This window comes from Crocodylus siamensis, chromosome 1 (assembly GCF_052110815.1).
Source record: "Crocodylus siamensis isolate JL-2025a chromosome 1, ASM5211081v1, whole genome shotgun sequence".
Taxonomy (NCBI): Eukaryota; Metazoa; Chordata; order Crocodylia; family Crocodylidae; genus Crocodylus; species Crocodylus siamensis.
The window spans coordinates 113,993,966-114,010,751 of NC_143395.1; positions in this window are offsets into that span (position 1 = coordinate 113,993,966).

Below are 16,786 nucleotides of genomic sequence, written 5' to 3' on the forward strand. Positions count from 1 at the left end.
TTCTCAAAATTCTCCAGAACTTCCTGGATTTCCTGCACACTGCTGTATTATCATCCCAGCAGATGTCAGGGCAATTTAATTCCCCCATGAGAACCAGGGCCTGTGACTGGGAAACTTCTGCTAGTTGTCCAAAGAAAGTCTTATCTACCTCATCCTCCCTGTCTGACAGACACTCACTACAACATCAGCCTTGCTGCTCTCCCCTCTGACCGTAGCCCAGAGACTTTCAACAGGCCTATCTCCATTTTCATGCTGAAGCTCTGAGTAATCAATCATACATCTCTTTCACATACAGAGCAACTCCTCCTGCTCTTCACCCCGACTGTCCTTCCTGAACAGTTTATACCTATCCATGACAGCGCTCCAGTCATGTGAGCTGTCCCAAGTCTGTGTTATTCCAATCACGTCATAGTGCCATGACTGTGCAAGGATTTCCAATTCTTCCTACTTGTTTCCCAGGCTCTGTGCATTTCTGTACAGACACCTAAGGCAACTAGCTGATTGCCCTACTTTCTCAGGAAGAATGAGGCCTTCCCTGCTGCCAATCCCTGATTCTTCTTCCTCCAGGTCCCCAACTTCCCCATGTACCTCAGGGCTTTGTTCTCCATCCCCTGGCAAACTTAAATTAAGTCCTTCTCCCTAGGTTTTTGAGTATGTCTACAAAGATTCCTTGTCTTTAGGAGGCGGATCCCATCTCTTCCTAGACAGTCTTCTTCTTGAAACAACATCCTGTGGTCAAAGAAGCCAAATCCCTGCTGGAGACACCACCTGTGCAGCCATGCATTGATCTGCAGGAGGCTTCCACTCCTGCCAGAGACCTTCCCCTTGACTGGAAAGATTGAGGAGAACACGATCTGTGCCTCTGTTCCCTTCACCCTTGCACCCAGAGCCCTGTAATCACACTTGATCTGCTCAGGGTCACCCCTGGCAATATCACTGGTACTCACATGGATGAGCAGCATGGGGTAGTAGTTAGAGGGTTGGACAAGTCTCGGTAATCTTTCGATCACATCTCGGGTCTCAGATCTAGGCAAGCAGCAGACCTTCTTGGACGACAGGTCAGGCAGGCAGTTAGATCCCTCTGTCCCCTGCCAAAGGGAGTCTCCAACATCCACCACCCAGTGCTTCATGGCAGTGATCTCGATCCTCCCCACCTTGGGGATTTCTGGCCTGGCCTCTTCCACCAATGGAATGTGCTCCTCCTCCTCCTGTGTTGCTAGAGCTCTATATTTGTTTTCCAGGCAAACCACTGCACATGGGGATGAATACTTCTTCTTGCTGCCAGAAGATACAAGCTTCCAGCTTCCACCTTCCTGGGAATCAATGCCCTCTTCCTCTTCTAGCACCACCACTGGAAACCCTTCCTACACAGTCCTAGAGGTCTCCTCCAGCATGGAATAAATGAAGTCCTTGTGGCAGAGGATACTTCAGAGCCTTGCTACCTCTTCCTGTTGTTCTCTTGCTTCCTCTCTGAGGGACACCACCAGAAGGCATCGCTCACATTGCAGGCACTCCCACACCTGGTTGACAGGGGAAGGAACCTGCAAGCCACCGTCTGCACAGAACCAAACCAGGATCTGGGTAGAAACCTCAACTGTGTGTGGTCCTGCCTGGACAGACACCTCACAGGTGGAAGCAGAGCAAGAGCTAGAAGTGGCACTGGCTCTGGTATTGCGACTTCCACCAGCCATGTCTCTGGGTCTTCTAATCTGGCCTCTCGCTTCGTGCCTCTCTTTCCAAGCAGACTTTTGCTACTAAACTCTTCTGTAGCTGGCCTGTTTTCTGTTCCTTGATCTGAAGTGTTCCCTTTTCCCTACAGCCTCTTTCCTCTCACAAAGCTTACAGTGAAGGAATGTGAAAGAGCTTTTCCAAGCAAACTCCCCCTCACTCTGGACTCTAATTAAACAAGGGGCTTAAGTCTTGGTCTAGCTGCTGAGCTTTAGCTGCTAAAATAAAACTATGTTGTTAGTTCTAATTACATATATAAAAAAGAAACTTACCTTTCAGGCTCTTCTTCAAAGAGAGGGGTGGTATACTGGCCTGTTTGTGTCTCTCTATTTCCTGCTCCTTTGGTCACTTGCCTCCTTATATACCTCTCCTGGGCCTGTACTGGTTTGGCCCCTTTGTTAGGGCCCTTTGTCACACCCAGGCAGCAATCAACCCATTCAACTGCTCAGAACAGACACCCAAGCACACAGACCCACCAAACAGCCCTCAGCAAGCCAAGCACATAGGCAACCCTAGCTCAGTTACCTTCCCAGAACAGGATCTGGTACCTGGTTTCTCTTCCTTTTCCTCCTCTTGCTCCCACCAAGCTGCTTGCAAACTGTCCTGTTTGCTTCTCCCTGTTCACCCTGTATATGCTAAGCTATTTGGATATATTTCCATACGTGGCCTAAACAGATTTATATTTGTAGACAAAGTTCTTGTTTATCCTAGTGCACCCATCTGATGCAGTTTAGCTTCACACGTGTACTAGTATTCATTTTCCATACTCTTGCCCTTGTTCCAGAGGAGCAACTACATAGGATTTTGCAGGGCTACTTCCTTCCATATGTGTCCTATTTTATTTTGGTTCTTGAGAGTTCTTGGTTTAGCTAGCAGGTAAATAAAGGAAACAGGGCCTATCTACAGGTTTTTTAATCATGGGTGCTTTTTGTATTGTGCTTTATAATTCTCAACGCTTAGTTTTTCAAACATTTTCAGACTTGTCCCATTGCTGGCCACTCCCTGTGTCATGCCCCGTGGCCATGCAGCAAGGTCCCCGGAGCACCCCACACCATACCCTGAGGTCACTGTCCATGCTATGTGGCCACAGCCAGCAAGGATTCCCCATGCCCACATGCCACACCCCCGGTGCAGCCATGCACCACACCCTGCCACACCCCAGAGCTACTCCCTGTGCCATGCGGGCGCAGTCTGCAACAGCTCCCCACACCACGGCCACTCCCCACACTATGCCCCATGGCTGCACACCAACAGTGTGGGGCTGTCGCCCATGCCATGTGGCCACAGCAGGCAGCTATTCCTTGTGTCCCCACACCATGGCCGCTCCCTGCGCCATGCCCCGCGGTTGTACACCACACACCCCCGCACACTCTGCGCCACACCCCAGAGCCACTCCCCATGCCACGTGGCTGCAGCCAGCAGGTGCTCCCCCTGCCGTGGCTACTCCCCAGGCCATGGCACACACCACCCTGCCCACATTCCCAGCCACACCCCGGGGCCACTCCCCACTCCACGCAGCCAGTGAGTGCTCCCTGCACTGTGGCTGCTCCCTGTGTCTGTGCACCCCACCATGTCCCCCCAGCACGCAGAGCAGTGGGGAGGTGGGGTGGAGTGTGGCTGGACCCAGAGTGGTAGGGGGAGTGGGACACAACCCAGAGCAGCAACAGGGTTGGGAGGAGCAAGGCAGGACCCAGAGCAGCGATGGGAGGGGGGAGGGGAGAGTACAGCTAGACTTGGAGCGGTGGTGGGTAGGGTGTGGGGCTGGACTCAGGTCTCTGTCCCAGCTCTGTGCCCTCCCCCCATCATTTATGATGGGCATTTTACTAGTCAATTAATAAGATATAATTTTTTTCTAATTTTCTTAGAAAAGGAAAATGCATGCATTTTTGTATCGTTTTTTTCCTTCAATTTACCTGGCATTTGAAACTAATTTGGTTAACAGATTTCTTTTTCTTCTGTTGATTTTGATTACAGATTTTCATCATGAGGTTTTTTTTCCCCCCTGAAATATCATTGGAAGAATCAAGTAATAAAAATACACTTTATCCTGTAAAACACAAGTCTTTAGACTGCTTGGGCTAAATTTTCAGTAGTTGCCTTGCAAGAAATTTGACTCAACATTGTGCCATTTTTATCATCTTGTTTACCCGTTCAACCTCAGGATCTGTAATGGGCTGCATAGGAGTAAACAAATGGTAGAATTGAACCACATGCCCAAATATATGTTTAGGTGTCTAATTTTAGTCACCAAATTTGAAAGTGTGAGTATAACTGGTTAATTTAAACAAAGGAGCTTTACTTCATCATATGTATGCCTATTACCAACCTGACCATGCTGTATATTGTACTCTGCCCCCTATTTTTTGCTTAATCTCTGTAGATTGTACTTTAAAAAAACCAAGCCCACCAATTATAAATCAACTGAAAATATGAATCTGATCCTGAAGGTTTTATGTAGACAAAATGGTCCTTTGAATCAGTGGTAGATGTGTTTGAGTGATACCTATGAATCCGGTCCCTGCAGATTTTACTGGGATCTTGCTTAGTGTAGAGCAATGATTTTCAATCAGTCAACAAAATAATGTAGAATTCAACACAACTGAAGCAACTTTTGCATATGTCAAATATATTGTGCATCTTTGTATGTAAACATGTGTATTTCTTCCCTCCCCCCCACCTTTCACATTTTTTGTTTGTTTGTTTTTAGTTTCTTAATTTAGTCTCATAAGAGAAAAACTTTGAATTAGGGTAAAATCCAGATTGGTGCCTTAGGGACTTCTAACTTAGGTTTTGGCATACCTAAAAATGAGGTGTCAGCTTTATGGGAAAGGGTGTTTCAGAGAAACCAGACACTAAGCAGGGAGATTCCTGGACGTAGCCAATGGAAAACATTAACCAAAGGGGTACATCTGAACTCCCAACCCTTTCTGCGGTTTGGGCAGCTGATTCAGGGCTCCACACTAAGCACTTCAATCCCCATGAGATCCCACGTATAGCGTACTCTCCTGAGGGTAGATGCCTAACAACAAACGACTCAGGTGGAAGAGGGTAGTATTGGTGCAGCCCTTTTGTTTGCAGAGTAGGAGTAGGGAACCAGTCTTAACAAGTACATAGTTATTTAAAAAGTCCACTCCTTTTTAGGCCATCTTTTTGAGTGAAAACCATCGTGTCTGCTGTGCTTTGTACTGAGCTCAGTGCAGTTGATGCATATTAGGCATTACCTGAGTGCACCTACCTCACTGGGTTCCTCTGTTGGTGGTGTTTCTCTTGTATCAGTTTGGTGCTTCCATGCACATCATGTCAAGTATTTATTTAAAACTCAAAAATGTAGGCATCAAATAAATTTAGCTCCATAATGTATTTTATGGCTTCTGGAGAATTCTGGATCACTTTTTGTAAGTGCCTAAATTCTGCTTAAGTCCCAGATAGATATCTTATCTGGCCTTTAATCTCTCTTTCAATAGTCTAGGAAGGGTCTCATCTTTTTTTTCCCCCAGTGAAGTACAAAATGGAATCCTCCCAGGCAAAACACTTACTTTTTTTTCCCTTTGAAATGAACACATCTAATGCTGGATACCAGCAAAGCTTCAAAGAAAGAATTAACTTGGGTCTTCTTAGTCTGTAGCATGTGTTGCTTTAGACAAGCTGGAAGTTCAAAGAAATTCCATTTCAGTGCACAAACTTGTTCTTTTAACAGGTTTGTGGCTTGATTTCATTCCTGATTTCTGCCAGTCTGAACCTCAACTAGCAAGCTACCAAAAACATAGTGTCTCGCAGCTGGGTGTTTTCAGTTATATATAAATTAGTTGCAAACCCTTTCTGCCAGAAGCTCCTGGAGTTGGCCAAAAGAGTCGAGGAAACAGGAAGAACTGGCCAGAGTATATAACAGTCATGTCCATTCCATATTCACAACCCCAGAAAGCTTCCAACAGCAGGGCTCCTGCAGAAAGCAGGACAGCAATAAAAGCCATCATCTCCCTAGGTGTGCATGAAAATAAAGGCTGTTTGCTTTTCAGTCCCATGCCAGGTGCCTCTTGCTAGTGTTAGATAGATCATCATTTAATGACTCATTTAATCAATTTACCAATACAGTGTCCGCCAAAAGCTTCACATATATTAGAAAATATGCAGTGAATAATTCTTGCCTATCATTCAATCAGGAATTTAGTACATGTATTTCAAATCTGAGGGTTTCTGGGTGGCTTTAACAGGGCACATAGTTCAGATGGTTTGCCTCTTGCTCGCTGATTGTGATTGAACAAGAAAAGATGTCGCAATCAAATTTCTGAGACAAACATGCTCATTTAGCAATTCAGAATAAAGCTTTCTGCAAACATTCTCTTAAAATTTGCAGCTTCCAAGAACAATCCTAATTAGTAAGCTTGTTACATAGAGTATTTTTAACGTAAGACAAAAAGGGGTAACAATATGGTCAACGTTAATTTGTTTAAATTAGTAAATGCAGATTTATGCAATTGTATAGTCACTCAACTCTAGTTCTAACCTGCCTAATGTTTTCTTGCTGTGAGTACATGGTAGCCAGACATAATCTGGCAACTCTGTTGAAAGCTACAGCATGAAAAATCTGAAGCACTGCTTTGCACTTGGCACTTTATTTTGAGGTCCAGGCAGGCACTCTGCTGTCTGCTTCAGTAATTTCCTGTCATCAGGTGCACTGAATAAGCCAGCTGTTCACAATACATTAGTCTGTTGCTTAGTGAGGTTTTCTTTTAGAAGAAATGGGAGATGCAGTTATCAAACAGAAACCATTAAGCAAGATGGACCCTGCCTGTAGATCATCCCTGGAGAGGTCTGTAGATCATCCCTGGAGACAGCCTGTCTTTTTCAATAGATACATTTCCTTGTCTGTATTTATGCATCTGGTTTAATATGATTTTTTTGCAGCCTGATGCCATTTAGAACAAGAACTAGAGGTAACAGGAACAGTAAAGGACTGGATAAAAATGTCAATACCTATTAGTTCAGGTGGAGCTTGAACAGTTATTAAACTATGATCTATCTCGACAGAAGCAAAAACATCAGCCCCACAAAGGTGGATAGAGAAAGGTCTTCAATACATTGTTTAAATATGTTAAGGATAAGACAGTTACCGTGGTGAAAAGTGAATCCATCAGTCCTACCACTTCATTTTTCAATATTTTAAAAGTCACTATGGAATCCTATATTGATGGCAATAACCTGCCAAATCATCATGTGATTTACAAGGTGCACTGAGCTACTTCACAAACAATATCAGGTATAACTCACATTCAAAAGTACAGGGTTTTTTAGTGGCTTTTTAATTTGCACTTTGTCAACGTTGTTGCAGAAGCAAAATAAGTAGAATCAGCCAGTCTTCAGTCTTCCAGCAATCCAAAGAAGTGGAAAGTAATAGAAGAGCAAAAGAGTAAGATAAGTATCAATCAGAAAAAATGGGGATTATGTACTAGCCAATGTCTTGAATAACATTTTGAAAAAAAGAAAGGAAGTTTAAAGTAGAATTCTGACTAATGTCCAGACCCAGTAATTCTCAGCTGGAATATATCATGTGAACTCTGTGTGGCAACTATTGCTACAGACATTTACACCTAGAGTGGACTACAGAATACATGGCAGAGGAGGCTCCTGTATTGGCCTGGGGTTGGGATTTGGGTTATATCAAATACCTATTGACTTCAAAAAGAGATTAATAAAGATGCTAGGGCATCATTAGTATAGTGGTGAGATCCCTAGCTCTATCACTGATTAGATAAGCAAAGGCCAACCTTTTAGGCAGGCATGACACAAATTAAGTGCCATGCCTTCCCTGAGTGCAGTTCTGATTCCCTTCCTGTAACCCAGAGGTAGGCAAAATATGGCCCACAGGCCAGGTCCACCCCACCAACTGATTGGATCTGGCCCCTGGGTGGGTGCCACCAATTGACTGTATCCAGTCCACAGCCACCGGCAAGCCCCAACTGCTCCCACCCAGGTGAGGTCACATGATGCTCTCGTCTGTGCCTGGTGGACAGTCCCGGCCCTGACCAGTGTGCATAGCTTCTCACTGGGGCTGCCTTGGTGCTGCTTGGCTCTCCACACCTTCAGGAGCTCCTCCTCCTCTTCCTGTCCCTGATGTGCTGAACTGGATAGTAGGTAGGGTGGTGGGCAGTAGGGAAGTTGGAGCCAGGTGGCGTCTGCCTCAGTGCCCAGGGCTTCAGCTTCTGGCCGCCTTCCACCGACTCCACCCACCCAGCACAATGAGTAGCCACCTGTTGGTAGCTGAGTGGGTGAAAGGGTGCCAGGTCGTGAAGCTGTGTACAGTAGCCAAGGCCGGGGCTGGGGCTGATGCTGGGATGGGTGCAGATGGGAGTGCAGCCAGGCAGGAGCAAGTGGAGCTTGACTTCATGCAGGGCCGGATTAACCATAAGGCAAAGTAAGCACATGCCTAATGGCACTGATGTACCAGGGGCAGCAGCCACTGCCACCACCCACCAGCTTCCCTGCCCCGCAGCGGGGCACAGCTGTCCTCACCCCACCCTGGCTCTGCTAAAAAATGTTAGTATATGATTTGTTTTTTATCTATCATTTGTTAAAATGATATCTTCTGGTAGATTTTGTGTGTGTATAGCATTATAGATTGTGAGGCTGGAAGGGACTTCAGAAGATCATCAGGTCCAGCCCCCTGCACCAGGCACAAAAAAAAACTGGGGTCAGGTGACCCCAGCAAGGTCCCCGTCCAGTCTCCTCTTAAAGATTTCCAGGGTAGGCGAATGGACCACCTCTGGAAGGAGCTTATTCCACAGTCTGGACACCCTAGCTGTGAAGAAGTTTTCCTGATGTTGAGCCTGAAACAGTCTTCCAGGAGTTTATGGCCAGTACTCCCGGTTTTCCCCAAGGGTGCCCCAGTGATCAGTTGTTCACCAAGCCCTCGATGTACGCCCCTGCTGTAGTGGTAAGCTGCTATCAAGTCCCCTCTTAGCCTTCTCTTTTTCAGGATGAAGAGTCCCAAGTCCCTCAGCTTTTCCTCATATGGCTTGCCATGCAAGTCTCTGACCCTCCTCTGAACTTTCTTGAGCTTTACCACATCTTTGTTGGACTGCAGCACCAAGTACTGGATGTAGTACTCCAGCTGTGGTCTCACCACTGCCGAGTAGAGTGGAAGAATCACTTCCCTAGTTTTGTTGGAGATGCATCGATTGATGCATGCCATATATGCCCTGTTGGCTACAGCATCGCACTGCCAACTCATATTCATATTATTACCCCCAGGTCCCTTTTATTCATGGTGCTGGTCAGTTTGGCATTGCTAAGCCTGGAGGCGTGTAGGGGTTTTTTTTGTCCCCAGGTGGAGCACTTTACATTTCTCAATGCTGAACTTCATTTGATTCCGATTCGCCCAACTTGCTAGCCTGTCTAGATCTGCCTCTATCTACAGCTTATCTTCAAGCATTGCCTGTGTCTGCAGGTTATCTTCAAGCGTGACCACACTTCCCTGTAACTTGGTGTCACCCGCAAGCTTGGCCAGTGACCTCTTTGCCCCCACATCCAAATTGTTGATAAAGATGATTTCTAGACAGCTCACAAAAACTCCTTCAATGGCTTTCCAGCTGAAATAATTGCCCACCCCTGCCCTAACCAATCTGCTGCTTTGCTTTCTGCTCGCTGCACTATCTGCTTCCATACTGCCAGCCCTCTCCTCCATTTGCCGCATGTCACACACAGAGGCTGCCCATTACCACTTGTGCTGCAGGTTGGTCATCACTGGATTAGATCACAACCAACTTGGAGATACAGAAATGGGGTTTGGAACTTTGTAATATCTATCAAGTCTCACTCTCTTTCTCGCTCCCTCTCATTTTCTCTCCTCTTCAGCAGCTGCTAGAATGCAAGGTTTTTAAAAATGTGAGGACAAAGTGGTCACTGAGGTGCTTATCTGTGATGAGCAGCTCACTGAAGCTTTTATTGAAAGTAATATGCTATAGTTAAACAGATAGATTTATTGCTTTCAGTATCCAGAAATAACCACAAGCTGCCCAATTTCTATATACATTTTAATTAAAAAAAAGATATTAAAAAATCCTAATGATGACTAGTAATCAAACACTTCATGTCAGGTCTACTGTTATGAGTAAGGGAGTCACATAGCTCTATACATCAAGGAATAAATGGTAATTTTTATTTTGATGCTGTAGTTGTGACTCATCTATTGAGTGAGTCTCCTATAGAGAATCAAAGTGAACAGGTTTAATATTCACTTTGGTTTAGATTTAATTCCATCTATCATATTTATATTTAACATTCAAACCAGACAATCTAGTCATTTTAAGGAGTGGTCTTTTTTTCTTTCATTGATGTGTGAGGATATAGCCATGGGCCTGAACTTTAATGAGTGAACATTATCATTTACTTCTTCATCAATCTTGGAGTCTCTCCCCACTCTCCCCCACCCTTTCTTGCTACTTAAAATGTATAAGGATCTAATTTGACTTTTCCTTTTACTTGTCTGGCGCAGATACTGAGGCTATGGCAGAACTGACAACAAGAGAAAGAAACTTTCATTCCTAGTTCGCTGCCTCAAATCAAGACAGGTTACTTGGACAAAATTCTGGATTCACAAAAGAACTTGGATTCTGCAACACTGAGCTCTGCTGTGCTTAGTGCTTAGGTGCCCTGCCACCTTGTAGGATCCATCAATACCTATCCTGAACCTTCTCTTTTTTTAAAACTTATAGGATGGAACAGACTATTCCCACATTATTTTTTCATTCATGAAATAGACCTAACTTCCAACACACCAGTTTTAGTATATTGATTTCAGTCCTATTTTGCTCTTATTTCTTAAGCACCATACTAACACAGTTTTTTTGTCACATCAGTAACTATTTTTACTGAACAGTTTAGCCTTTCGCTTTTTTGAAACTCTTGTATCAGCTTTCATTATTACAGGTTATTGAAACATTTTATGAACTTCTATCCACTTACAATTGAAATAAGTGTCCTTAGTTATTACAAGAGTGTTCCACTCTGACTGTGTAAAAAAATCAGTGTAAGACAAACATCCTTGACTGTGAGGAACTGCTGAAGAAGAAGTAAAAAAAAGTTGAAGTGGTAGGGGTTGGTGAGCAAAGCAGGTTTTAACTTCCCCAAGTAGCTGTTATGAGTGTGCGCTCTGAGTATTGCATTTTGACTACCTAGGAACCTGCTTTCTGCAGATGCAGCTGTTATTTTTGTGAGGCACTGATATAGCCTATTACGGAAAGAGATTGTTCTTTCTCAGTTTGTTGTTTCCCTCTACCTAAAGTAAATGCAGTGCAAACTCAAACTATGTGGTTGATCTCTCTTTGTATGGGAAATCTTATCAAGGGGAAAACAGATGAGGGAAGACAATAATAGCCAATCATATTCACCCAGGCGTGGAAGCAAATCCTTGCAGTGTCAAATGGTGATAGGAAGGGGAAGAATGCTGCTGAACCTTGCTCAGAAACAATTAGGTGAAATAAGCAACTGCAGAAGCAGCCAAAGCTGGGACTTGGCTCTGGACATTCCTCCAGAGCTGTGCAGGGAAAGCCCACCCACTCTTGAAGAGAGCTAGGTTGTGGTTTCTTCCTTAACACTTGATACCAACCACATGGGCTTTGGGTGAATTATATGCTCTCTGAGCAAAAATCCAACTCTAAAATCCTTGTCTGTGAAACCAAAGAAACCAGAGTACATCAAATATTTGAACTAAGGGTTGGATTGTAGGAACCACTGACCTAAGCACAAGCTGGGCCAATGATAACAAAGAAGGACTAAATAAATTGTATTTAAGTGAATCCTTGGGGTAACTGACTGATGCAAGTTTGGAGGGATAGAATCACGGAATCAAAAAACAGTAGGGCTGAATGCAACCCCAGGAAGTCATCCAGGCCAGCCCCCTGCTCAAGGGGGTTTAGATCATCCCTATCTAATCCATTCTAGACAATGTTTGTCTAACGTATTCTTAAAGACTTTGCAAACAACTGGAAGTCTTAGAGGAGAATTTGTTTATTCAAGGGGAGATGTTCAGTGTGATGGAGATATGACAACATCCACATTTCTTATTCTAGTGAAACAGATTTTTTTTTCATTTTATAAATGCTAAAGCTTTACACGACAATGCATTGGAGAACCTCATTCCACAAAGGACAATCTCGGTTTCAAAAGCTTAGAAGATATACACTGAAAATCCGACTTTTATCAATTAAAGATATTGAGAAGGGTAAGAAAAGATTCCCACTGAACTCCGCTGTGGGAAATGATGAAAGTTCTGAGGAGGAGGATAATAGCATGTGTACCTGTGCCTGAAAAAAGGTATAGGCTGAACAAAAAGAATGGAGTTAAACAAAATTAGGAAAGGAGATAAAAGGTAGGTGGCAAAGAAATGCTGAGAAAATTTGATTCTGCTTGAAAAGAAATGAATCAGTTATTGAGTAGCCAGCAGGCAACTCAGAATTATGAAACAAAAGATACTAAGAATATAGTAGTATATCTGGTTGAAGGCAAGTTTTCCAGTGGAGAAAAAAAAACAGGCAGATAAAACAGCAAGAAAAGGTAAAAGGGTTGGTAGAAATCACACCAGTATATAAAGCCTTGCTTAGATCATTGTATGCAGAATAAAAAAATGTACTTAAGGACTTGCTAAAAGATCTGCTCTGCTCTGCAAACAACCCAAACAACTGCCCCCCTCCAAGAAAAAAAAGCTGTATTGTGGCAATGGTACCAGATATGGAAACTGCTTCAAGCCCTTAAGAATGGAGGGAACAAAGCATAATTACTGGCCAAGTTCAGAAGTTACACTTATTGTGCAGTAGGCACACAGAAAGTGCTCTACAGCTGTAACTGAACGGATGGCCAGGGCACAAACAGCACAGTAAAAATGGCAGATCCTGCATGAAGGGCTCCTATACATGTACGCAGAGCCTGCTCTGACATGCTGGAAATCTAGCGTGACGTGGAAATGATGTGCTCCAGCAGCCTTCTGCATCACACATACCAACATCGCCGCACATCTCCACACATCTCCACGCTAAAAAAATGGTGGTGGTGCACTTTGAAATAAAAAACTTTTAATGATCTTTAGTTCACAAAACCCCACCACCATTTTTTCAGTGCAGGGACACATGGCAACACTGATACATGTGATGCATGTGCACTTTTAATTATGCATGGCTCGCTAATTAAAGTGCCCAGAGCCATGTCCCACAGCATGTGTAACAATTCCCTAGGATAACCTTGGATAGATGTGGTATCAGAGTTCAGCACTGTAGGTTAGAGTGCCATGACTAACATCTGTAGCGCATCCCACTGTGAGTCATTGTAGGTCGCATTCTGCTGGCAACCCATGGTGCTTTGCGGTACTTTGCTCACCTCCATTCCCAGGGCCGAACTTTTGTGTCGGCCAGAGCACAACTACTTTGCCCAAGTACCAGGCTGGCTCTGCCCCTGGACTGTCACTGACAAGAATCAGTGAAACTTCTGTCCCCAGGTCCACCTGCATCCTCCCTCTGGGTATGATAGATCCATCCATACAAAGAAAACTACTTATTGCTCAATTTCTCATGTAGCATATTGTCATGGGTGCTGAATGTGGGTCTGCTGAATGTGGGTCTGCTGCTATTTTGCTTCTTCTCACAGTCAACCTGTCTTAAGAACTGATTCAACTACACAGATTTCTGGCAATGGGCAAATTCCCTAAGGGAAGTAAAAATGTGCTTGAACATGCCCAAAATCTACATCAGCACACCTATGCATACTACTATGTAGCATCACTGTTTTCTGCCTTGTCTGGGGAAATTGAATGCATGTGTAAAATGTAGATTGTGAGAAGCATTTACACTACCTGTGCTCAATACAGGGTGCAGGACCAGAAACCCATGAATCCAGTTCACAGACATGAAGTTCCAGAAACCTTGGATGCACTCAGTGGTCCATAAAGAAGCAGAGAGTGTCTCTCTCTTCTCATGTCTTAAAGCCAATATCTAATAATCCTGGTCACTTGAGTAATGGTTTGGAACCATGTGCACATGATAGAAAGCTGGTTCAGACAGTCTGTTACAGAGTTTACGGTATGCTGCTGGATGTCCCATAGATATATACATAGGGCAGCTAGCTGTTTTTGACAACCTCCCACATTGTTTGTTTTATTAGTTACCATTGTTTAGTTGTCACTTTTATGGCTATATGAATAGTAATATCCAATGTTCTTGATAACCTTAATGTAGTGTTCTCTTCCTAGAGCAACCTCCAATAAACAAATAACCAAATAAAACTCTTTGGGACACAGTATCTATGATGTTCCCTTTAGGAAAATCATCACTTTCCTCAACAGGAGGAGAGGGAACTCTTTCCCTGACTTCCCAGTCCACCACCTGCAAAAGAAGCAGTGATTTGATGTTCCCTGCTGAACCCAGTAGATTTCCTGAAATCTGTGAAGAATTTTGGAAGCTATCAGACAAACAGGGTCACTCTCCTGAAGTCCTGGTAAGTGGAAGCAGGTTGTCCCATTTGCTGACTCATGCCACAGAAAGGATGACTTTGCATCACCAGGTACTTGGTACTGTGTCTGTATTCCTCCAATTCTTATTCAATTGCCTAATTAGCTGGAGCCCTAACATTACCAACCAACTGAAGGTATTGTGTGTTTGCAGGACAGGCAGTGGAGCCATGATCCCCCAGGCCAGGACAATACACTGTTTACCAAGAAACTAGCAAATTTCCCATCAAGAATGATGGGGGAAGGGGGGCTGGTGGGGAAGGATCCCGACCTTGACCCCCAGCACAAACAGGATGTAAGTGGGGCCAGCAGTGGGTGGGAGCCAGACAGCTGTTCCTCCAAAACTAGGACTCAGACCCCCTCTCTCTGAGGCCTTGTTGCTGATGTCACTTATCTTGTGTTATGGGACGGTATGGTACATACTTCCTTTGGTTCCCAGGCTGTTTCCTAGACTATGTGTCCTTATTGGTCTTGTTGTGACAACCCATTGTCCATCATTGGCCTTGTTGTGCTAGACAGCCCATCTACATCCAGGGACATGAGAAGCTGTGTGCACATTTCCCAAGCTCTTTAGAAATCCATTGAAACCCTACTGACCCCTTGCAATGCATATGTCTATACCTATAAGCCAATTCCCAAAAAACCAGACCTTTAAATACCATTTCTAAGTCAACAAACAGAAGGCAATATTCTGAGGGATAGCCAGCATGGATCTGTTGTAGGCAGGTCTTGCCTGAGCAATCTCATTTCCTTCTATGACCAGGTGACACATCACCTGGACAAAGGGGAAGAGATTGATATCATATATTTGGACTTTTAAAAAGCCTTTGACCTGGTGTCCCATGATGTCCTCGTGGAAAAAATGGGGAACTGTGGTTTTGACTACCCTACTGTCTGATGGCTGAGGAACTGGCTCCGAGGTCAGACCCAATGGCACACAGGGAGCAGTGGTGTCCCCTGAGGCTTCATTCTGGCAGGGGGAGTACATAAGACCTGTACTCTTAAATGTCTTTATAAATTATCTGGACTCTGGTGTCAGAAGCAGACTGGCTAAGTTCACTGATGACACCAAACTTTGGGGAACAGTACCCACACTGGAGGATAGGCTGGTGATCCAGGCCAACCTCGATAGGCTTGCAAGGTGCGTAGATGAAAACCTGATGGCACCTGATATGGAGAAATGCAAGGTGCTCCACCTCAAGGGGAAAAAACCCACATCCCACTTATAGGCTCTGCAGTACTACACTCTCTAAAACCACAGCCAAAAGACTTAGGGGTCATGACTGGCCACAAGATGAGCATGAGCCAGCAATGCAATACCGCAGTAGGCAAAGTGAATAAAACTCTGGCTTGCATCTACCGATGCATCACAAGGAAGACCCAGGAAGTCATCTTCCCACTGCACTCAGCCTTGGTGAGGCCACAGCTGAAGTACTGAATCCAATTCTGGGCTTCACAATTCAGAAAGGATGTGGAGATGCTTAACAGAGTCCAGAGAGCCACACACATGATCAGAGGGCAAGAGAGCATGCCTTATGAAGAGAGACTGAGAGCCATGGAACTCTTCAGCCTGCAGAGGCGCAGGCTCAGGGGTGACTTCATTGCAGCCTATAAGTACATCAGGGGTGTGCATCAGGATCTGGGGGAATGCTTCTTCACCAGAGCACCCCAAAGGAAGACAAGGACCAATGGTCACATACGCCTGCAAGACCGTTTTAGGCTGGACATAAGGATAAACTTCTTCACTGTCCAAGTCACCAAGGTCTGGAATAGGCTCCCCGCAGAGGTGGTGCCAGCACCTACTCTGGACACATTCAAGAAACATTTGGATGCCTATCTTGGGATCCTTTGACCCAACTGATTTCCTTCCCCCTGGGCAGGCAGGTGGCCCTCATGATCTTATCCATCCTTTTCACCTCTAGTGGCTATGAAATCTATTAAACACCTGTACTTAGCCTATATATATATATATATATATATTCCTCTGAAGCTCTACAGAGTGAATTCAATTTCATTAAGAGGGATTGCTCCTGATAGTCTGACATTTATGCTTATAAGGCTGACATTTCCTGACAACAGGTAGGATCAGGAACATAGTTAAGTGGGCAGAAGGAAGATTTGTAAAGCACATCAGAACAAAAGAACTTTTTAAGATAAGAACAAGCACAGATCAATGCCATTGAAGACAAACCAACACAAGTGATTTGCATTTTTGTTTGTATAGCAAAATACTGCTATTACAGCCCCTAAAAGCAGTTTCTTTGCCACCACTAATGTTACAGGAATAGTAGGATTTGCGCCATCTAGTTTAACAATTGCCACCAGTTGACCTGAACTTTCAACACTAGCAGCTAAATTAATGATTATTTTTACATTTTAATTTTATATACATAGCTGTATCATAAACAACTTTATCTCCATGCAGATGTTCCCATTAAAGTTCAATGAGAGCTAAATGCTGGCACATCTGAAGATAGATTTTAGTTCCATAGATAAGCGAAGCACAGTATGGAGTTTGAGGACCCTGAGGCATGGTACACTTAGGATACATTAACTGCACTTAAA